Raw genomic sequence first — 8,067 nt, forward strand, 5'->3', positions numbered from 1 at the left:
ATTACAAATAATAAATTTGATATTTGGCTTCCCACAACAAAATTTTGGTTTCTATAAATAGTTTGGATATACAATGTCAGACAAAATCTACAGATGTCAGAAGTTTCCAAAGTAAGAGACACAATTATCAAGGACCTTGTTGTGCAACAAGGCTATCTACTCTTCCTAAAGTTAAATTATTTTGTTGCTACAACTCAATGAGCTCCATAAATATTGAATTGAGGAAACATTGTAATCTACAATTGACATTAAAAATTTACTTTTGGTTGGTGGGGACATGCTGTGACTTTAGATTACAAATGAATGTTAAAAAGAGTATGAAAGACATCATGTCTGGACGGGTGGAGGGACAGTGCAGGAGAAGACCCCAGATGAGATGGATTGACACAGAAACTGGGATAATGGGGTAGGTGTGTTGGAGGTAGTGAGACTGACTCAGAATAGGGTAGGCTTCAGAGCTGTTGTGACTTGACAGCACATACAACAACAATTTTCCCAGTTGAGGCCACTGTCTTTATTTGTCTGTATTAGCAAGGGCTATTCTATCTAGGCTTTCAGTTTTGGTCTTTTTTACCCCCCAACATAGTTTCCACAATTTAGACAGACTAGTCTTTTTAGAACATATTCTTATATTCCATTGTGTAAATGTACCAGAGGAATGTCTGTGTTTCATTGATTATGCAAAGGCGTTTGAACTGTGTGGATCATAACAAACTGTGGCTGACTCTGAGAAGAATGTGAATCTCAGAACACTTGATCATGCTAATGCAAAAACTATAGTTGAACCAAGAGGCAGTCATCAGAACAGAGAAGGGAACACTGCATGGTTCAAAATTGGGAAGGGCGTACGCCAGGGATGTGTCCTGTCTCCATACCTTTTCAACCTGTATGCAGAACAGATCATCTGGGAAGCTGGGCTCTATGAGGAGAAATGCGGCATCAGAATTGGTGGAAGTTCTATCAACAATATACATTATGCAGATGACACAACCCTGCCTGAAGCACTTGCTGCTGAGGGTCAGGGACTGCAGCCTTCAATATGGATTGTGGCTCAATGTCAAGAAGACAAAGATTCTCAGCACTGGACCAATTGGCAACATCAGGATGGATGGTGAAGCGATTGAGATTGTTCACAGCTTTAGTCTGCTTGGCTCCACAATCAACACTCTCGGCACCAGCAGCCAGGAAATTAAAAGACTGTATTGCCATGGGAAAGTCTGCTGTTAGGGACCTCTCTAAAGTATTCAAGAGCAACAGTGTGTCTCTGGAGACTAAGGTGCGTCTGGTACAAGCCATGGTCTTTGCAATCACTTGTTATGAGTCAGAGAGCTGGACAATGACCAGGGTGTATAGAAGGAGAATAGATGCTTTTGAGCTTTGGTGTTGGAGAAAAGTACTGAGGGTACCATGGACTGCTAAGAAAACAAACAAATTCATCCTGGAGAGGGTTAAACTGGGCTGCTCCTTGGAGGCAACGATTATGAGATTTCGTCTGTCATAATTTGGTCATGTTGTAAGGAGAAACTGGTCCTTAGAGAAGGACATCATGCTTGGTAGGGTGGAGGGCAGGCTCAGGAGGGGAAGGCCTTCTGGGAGGTGGATTGATTCGGTGACTGGGGCAATCGGGATGAGTGTGTCGGAGACAATGAGATTGGCACAGGACAGAGCAGAGTTTAGAGCTGTTGTACATAGGGACGGCACATAACAACAACAACAACAAATGTACCACAGTTTTCTTCCTTGGTTTTTTAATTTTTTTCCCCATTTGTTTATGGACCATTGGGCTGCTTCCATCTCTTCTCTTTGCTATTGTGAATAATACAATAGTAAACATGGATGTGCATACAAAAAAAAAGGGTATGATTTTTAACAACAACAACAAAAAAGCTTGCATTTAACCTTTTACACTTAGTTCTCACTTACTGATTATCCAACAGTTTCAATTTAACAAAATGGGGGGGACCCTACTAACCAATTGTTTTGCAAATTAAGTATTGTAAAACTAAGTATTATAGTAAAGAAGCCAAGCACAAGATGAGAATACTGTTGGCTGATCTTGTTATGTTTATGCATCAGTTTGCCTGGGCCATGATTCCCAGTGGTTTGGCAGTTATGCTAAAAATAATGGAAGATTAAAAAAATAATAATAGAAGAAATTACTTCCCTGTTCTTTCAGAATTCATTCTTGAAAACTACTAATATAGTAGCCTTTTTCATTGTTTTTCTCAAAGTATCTAATCAAGGATGCTCCTTTGAAGAATTGGAAACCTCTCTGGAAATGGTATCATCAAGAAAGCTCACATGCAATGACTGAATGGAAATCCAAAATCTCTGTAAATGTTCATTAAAATTATTTAAAAAAAAATTAAGAGCATCAGGGTTCCCTCACACATACTTTGCCCATGTTAATGGAGAAGCTAATACCCGAAGGACATCATCTTTCTCAAGTATATTTTTTCATGAAAAAAAAATATATATAGTAAATTGATTAAAAATTCATAGCATTTAGAAAAGAAAAAAAAAGGAAAATGAAAGCTCACATCCCTACTTCCTACCTTTCCAGAAGGAGATTAGTATAACTTTAGATATCCTGCCATAAAAATCATGGAAACTAGTCATTTTGTCTTAAACACCAATGTAATAAGTTGTATCAACACAGCTATTTAGAGGATAAAATTTTTCTTTGTTCTTATGATCTGTTTAGTGATTTAGTGAGGCACATGCTGGTTTAATGTTTATTCAATAATAAAGCATTTCTTCCTTTCATATTTTTGTGGGGAGTCTTTCTGGGTTGAGACTAGATTTCACTTTTGGCCTATTTCTACATACACACACAGAGCACTATTTCCTATGGTTTGGCTGTAGGGTTCCAACCTCTCTCTGAACTTCCAGTTAGCAGCCAAGAAGTTTAACCGTTGCATCATAGGGTTTGTTTCTCTTTCTCTCCATCCCTTCCTCCTCCTTTCCATTCTTCTTCCTCTCCTTCTCCTCCTATTCCTTTCCCCTCCCTCCCTCTCTCTCCTCCTCCCCCCATTTCTACCATTCCCCTTTCTCTTCTTTCTGGTATAAGACAAGATATTTATTCTAAAGGCTCTTTTCAGATACTATCAAGTTGACTCTGACTCATAGTGACCTCATGTACAACAGAACAAAACACAACCCAATCTTTGTAATTGTTGCTGTCTCCTAGTCACTGTGTCAGACTATCTCATTGAGGGCCTGCCTTCCTCTTTTTTTGCTGATCCCTGGCTGACCTGGCATGTCTTTCTATAGTGACTGACCCCTACTGACATGTCCAAAGTATGTGAAATGGAGTCTCATCATCCTCATTTCTAAGAAGTTTTGGGTTGCACTTTTTCAAGATGGATTAGTTACTTTCTTGAAACTCCTTGCTGTGTTCACCAAGGATTGTTCTTTTTCCTTTTTCTGTCAACTTCACAATTCAAAGGCATCAGTTAATTTTTGGTTAAAGGTTCAAAGTCAAGGTATATGCTTTTTCTGAAGGTTCTCAGGGAGGATCTTTTCTTACCTTCTCTTAGCCTCTTATGGTTGCTGATAACCCTTGGGGTAACTAGGCTCATATTCACATCACTCCAATTTCTGCCTCTTTCATCATATAGCATTATCCCAATGTATCTGTGTCTCTGTGTCCACGTCTCTCTATTCTTCCTTTTTTTAAATTTTTAATTTAATTTTATTTTTTAATTTGGTGTACCATTAAATTGGATCCAACTGGCACAGGAGGAGATTGCCCTTCCTTCTCCAGCAGAACATCTGGTGGATTTGAACTGTGCATCTTCAGGATTGCAGTGCAGCTTCTCGCCACTAGGGCACCAGAGCTCCCACATTTCTCTATTCTTGTTGAGGACATGAGTCAGATTGGATTTAAAGTCCTCTTTACACCAGAATAAATTCATTAGAACTTGACTACATCTGCAAAGACCCTGTTTCCAAATATGGTCACATTCATTGTTGCTGTTGTGTGCTGCTGAGTTGGAACTCCAATATTATTTCTTGGGGTGACACAGTTTAACCCAGAACACAGAAGCATGTTCTGTTTGTAAAGAATTAATTCAGCTGATCTATTTATGCTCTGTGCACTTTCTTACTGTGCAATTCAAGAAATGCATCTCTAAGAAATCTAGAATGAAAGAAGGCAATGTTTTAACTTAATCTATAGTTAATTTTATATATGGTTTCAGAATAGGAAAAAGGAAATTAAGACATTAGAAGTGAGGCCAGTTGTTACCTCTGAAGAAAAGGAAAGATGTAATGGATAGGTGAAGGCACAAGTGATTTCTGGAGTGCTGATAATATTTTATTCTTTTTTAAATACCAATTTGTATTTATGCTGAGCACTTTCCTATTTGTGAACTATTCTTCATAATTTAAAAAAAAACAGCTCTGAACCCTGCCCTGTCCTGTGCCATCCTCACAATCTCAGTGCTGTGGTCACTGTGTCAACCCACCTAGATGAGGATCATCTTCTCCTTCCCCATCCCTCCACATTCCCAAGTGTGATGTTTCTCTCCAAAGAATAACCTCTCCTAGGAAGATTCCAAAGGAGGTGAGAAGCTTCAGAGAAGCTTTATCCTCTTTGCCTTCAAGAAGCAGGCGACAGTGATCACATTCTTCAAGCAGGGCAACCATTCTCAGAATGCTTTTCCAAATCATTCTACCACCATTAACATCAACTCAACTGTCTCTGAGCAAAAACTCTTTTCCTCTTCCCTCTGCACTAGTTAACCATGAACATTTCGTTTCTGTAAGAGAGATCACACTTGTTCTCCCATTGAGTTATTTTGCTTAGCATTTCTTTATAATTCAGTAGTACTCTGTGTGTATAAACCACTTTGTTTAGCCATTCATCTACTGATGGATATTTTGCTGGTTTTCATTATTTGGTTTCTGTGACAGACTGCTTAAAATTTTAGTAACTCCTTAATGACCTCAGATCAATCCCAAATCATTTAGAAGACCACATAAAGTCTCTTCCTTCTTAACTTCTGATGTGGATCCAGACCACTCTCTCCCCATCATTTCCTGGATTCTAGTGCTAGTAAAGTCCACCAGCTACTCCTTGGGAGAAATCAGAAAAAGAAACAACTTCCTCTCTTTCCATTTATATCCAGAGAAATCCACTGGAGGGTCAGTTATGAGTCAGTCTAACTCGGTGGCCAATAGAATGCAGTCATCTTATTATTTGATTTATAAGAAAATGTAGTAGTATTTAAAAGACAACAAATATTTTCAAAATAGCATGAAAAAATACTCAGCCAAAAAGAAAAAGGAAGCAAGTTTAATGAACTGGAAATCAAGAAAGGTAGTTGAAGGAAGGCAGTAAACTTTGTCTTGTAAGACTCAAAATCGAGGGGCTCCATATTCATCTGGCATCCGCTCAATATTGTACCTGATCAGTACAAAAAATTAACATGGGTAAGAAAGGGGGAGGTCAGAACAACTCATCTTCTACTGATTACAATACTCCTCCAATAGAAACCACTTTTGTCAGTGGGAATATTGCTGAGGAAAATCATAATGAATGACTGGCAGTAAAAAAGCTGACTATAAGGGGAGCTCTGGTGGCCTAGTGGTAAGGAGCTGCAACTACAATCCCAGAGGCACACGGTTCGAAGCCACCAGTTGCTCTGCCGGGGAAGGAGGGACAATCTCCTCCTGTACCAGTCAGATCTGATTTGACGGTACACTCACAAAAAAATAATAAAATAAAAAAAAGCTGACTATACACTATGATTTTATCTTTATTTTTCAAAGTCACAAGTAGAGGTTCAACCTCACTTCTAAGAAGCACTCTGGCTCTATCTCCACGACAGATTTGATCTTCTGGCAGTCTATGCTGTAGTCAATAGTCTTTGCAAACCATAACCCACAGACATCAATTCTTTAGGCTTCCTTATTCATTATCCAGCTTTCACATGCACATTGTTGTTGTTAGCTGCCAATGAATCAAGTACGACTCACAGCGACTCTATGAACAAAAAAACATACAAGAGCCCAATGCAGCACTCATTGTGTCAATTCATCCGGTTGAAGGTCTTCCTCTTCTTCACCGACCCTCCACTCTTCCCAGCATCATGTCCCTCTACAAGGAATAGCCCCGCCCAACAACATGCCCACAGTATATGAGGTGAAGCCTCATTATTCTTCACTCCAAAGAGCACTCCAGCTGCATCCTCTCCAAGACTTATCTATTTGTTTTCTAGGCCGTCCATGGGAAGTTCAGCGCTCTTCTCCAACATCACAGCTCAAAGGCATCATTTCTTTTTCTGTCATCCTCAGTCACTGTCCAGCTCTCAGATATTTAGTAAGTAATCAGAAAGACTATAGCTTGAGTCAGACATACCTTAATCCTCAAACTGACATCATTACTCCTGAATAATTTGGAAAGTTCCCTAACTGCAGGTTTTCCCAGTGCAAGGTTGTTGTTATATGCCGTTGAGTCACCTGTGACTCATAGCAACCCTATGTGCAACAGCCCTGAACCCTGCTCAATCCTGTGCCAATCTCACTGTCTCTGACACACCTACTCCCATTACCCCAGTCACTTAATCAATCCATCTCTTAGACGGTCTCCTCTCCTGTGCTGTTCCTCCACCTTCCAAAGCATGACGTCCCTCTCTAAAAACTGGTCCCTCCTTGTAACATGTTCAAAGAATGTCAGACGAAGCTGCAGAATCCTTGATTCCAAGGAGCAGGCTGGTCTCACCCTCTGCAGGACAAACCTGTTCGTTTTCTTAGCAGTTCAATACTCTTCTCCAATACCACAGCTCAAAGGCATGAATTCTCCTATCATCTTTAGTCGTTGTCCAGCTCTCTGATGCATAGCAAGTGACTGCAAAGACCATGTCCACTATCATATGCACCTTAAGTCTCCAGAGTGACATTACTGCTCTTCAGAACTTTGGAGAGGTCCCTAACAGCAAACTTTCCCACTGCAATACGTCTTTTAATTTCCTGGATGCTGGTGCCAAAAGTTTTGATTGTGGAGCCAAGCAAGCACAATGCATCTCCTTATTTTCTGACTGCTAGTACTAAGGTTATTAATTGGGCATCCAAGCAAGATGAAGCTACTCACAGTTTTAATCTCCTCTCCATCCATCATGATGTTGCCTATTGCTCCAGTGATAAGAATCTCTGTCTTCTTGACATTGAGATGCAATCCATACTGAAGGCTGCATTCCTTGATCCTCTGCAACAGTGCTTCAAGTCCTCCTCACTTTCAGCAAGGAAGGTTGTGTCATATGTATAACACAGGTTATTGATGAGCCTCCCTCCAATCCCAATGCCAATCATCATAGAGTCCAGCTTCCTGGATAATGTGCAATTGTTGATTGCCGTTGAGTTGAGCACAACTCACAGCAACCCTATGTGCAAAAGACCCGAAATATTTCTGTAATTACCACTGTTTCTCCAAGTTTATAGTTACCAGACGTGTGTTGTTTAGGAAGTAGAAGCCATTCAGGCAACGGAAAATAGCATGGCTTAGGTCAGGTACACCTTAGACTGTAATGTGACATCCTTGCTTTTTAACACTTTGAAGATGTACTCTGCAGCAGATTTGCCCAAAGCAAAATAATTTTCACCTTTCTGACTGTTCTGTCAACGGATATTGAATGTCGATACAAGTAGTAAGAAATCCCTGACATTAGTATTTTCTCCCATTTATCATGATGTTGTTTATTGGCCCTGTTGTTCCCTTGATCTTGATGTCTTTTTCTTTCCAGAGTTAGATATAATTTAATAATTCAGTTATAAAAGTTATTGTAGGTGAGAGTATTTCCTAATACTTTATGATAATACATTGCACTAACATTCTAAAACAAATCATTACTTACAGTAGATGGTAGTATTTATGTAAATTCCAGAACCAAGTAGATTTTATATGGGTATGTGTAGGGGCAGAATGTTAAATGATCCAGGAAATATTAAAAGAAGATGGAAAGAATATACTGAGTCACTGTATCGAAAAGAATTGGAAGACACAGAAGAATTTAATGAAACAACATAGGAGCAAGAGCCTATAGTGATGAAAGAAGAAGTTCAGGC

General features: G+C 39.5%; 1 pseudogene; it reads right to left on the bottom strand.

Annotated features, from left to right (window-relative positions):
• Nucleotides 1–5,361: 5,361 nt before the first annotated feature.
• The window catches only part of LOC102872663, a 16,469-nt pseudogene continuing 13,763 nt past the window's right edge, over nt 5,362–8,067 (bottom strand).

Source organism: Elephantulus edwardii, unplaced genomic scaffold (genome assembly GCF_000299155.1).
Source record: "Elephantulus edwardii isolate Elephantulus edwardi_28Jun2011 unplaced genomic scaffold, EleEdw1.0 scaffold00037, whole genome shotgun sequence".
Lineage (NCBI taxonomy): Eukaryota > Metazoa > Chordata > Mammalia > Macroscelidea > Macroscelididae > Elephantulus > Elephantulus edwardii.